The sequence below is a fragment of the Gavialis gangeticus genome, unplaced genomic scaffold (assembly GCF_001723915.1).
Source record: "Gavialis gangeticus isolate Ggan-Ray unplaced genomic scaffold, GavGan_comp1, whole genome shotgun sequence".
NCBI lineage: Eukaryota > Metazoa > Chordata > Crocodylia > Gavialidae > Gavialis > Gavialis gangeticus.
The window spans coordinates 57,739,911-57,740,432 of NW_017729034.1; the positions used below are offsets into that span (position 1 = coordinate 57,739,911).

The following is a 522-nucleotide window of genomic DNA, read 5'->3' on the forward strand; positions in this document are numbered from 1 at the left end:
GTTTAAGGCAATCACAGTCAACACAGCACCATTCATTCCTTTCCTTTATCAACAGCTTTTGGCTTAAATCCATCAAAACAAACTTTTCTTCTCAGATCCTATATTCAGACCTATAATTAAAGAGCTAAAAGATTTCCAGATCTGCTCTGATTATTTAGTAATTGTGTTGCATACATTTCAGCCAAGCTAAAAAATGTGCTTTCCCAGACCCCTTCTCATATAGCCTAGATCAGGGGTTGTCAACCAGGGGTACGCGTACCCCTGGGGGTAACTGGGAAGGCCCTAGGGTTACAGGCAGGCAGGCGGGGATGGAGCACCGCCACCCACCAACCCACGCTGCTGACTGCCAGGAGCAGGGCCGGGGTTGGGGCAAGGGCAAGGGCAACAGCACCCCTCTGTGGGCTGCACAAGTGCCACCCAGCCAACCAGATGCAGTGGTGGGGAGGGAAGCTCGCATGCTACCGCTGCCACCCACCACCCCGCGCTGCCACCACTTCATGTCCGGCCGTATGCCACCCCCCC

The 522-nt window shown here is 53.6% G+C and overlaps 1 protein-coding gene across 3 annotated transcripts in view; it reads right to left on the reverse strand.

Annotated features, from left to right (window-relative positions):
* The window catches only part of AGT (angiotensinogen), a 26,555-nt gene that overhangs the window by 17,529 nt on the left and 8,504 nt on the right, over window positions 1–522 (reverse strand). The gene's annotated exons all lie outside the window — the stretch shown is intronic.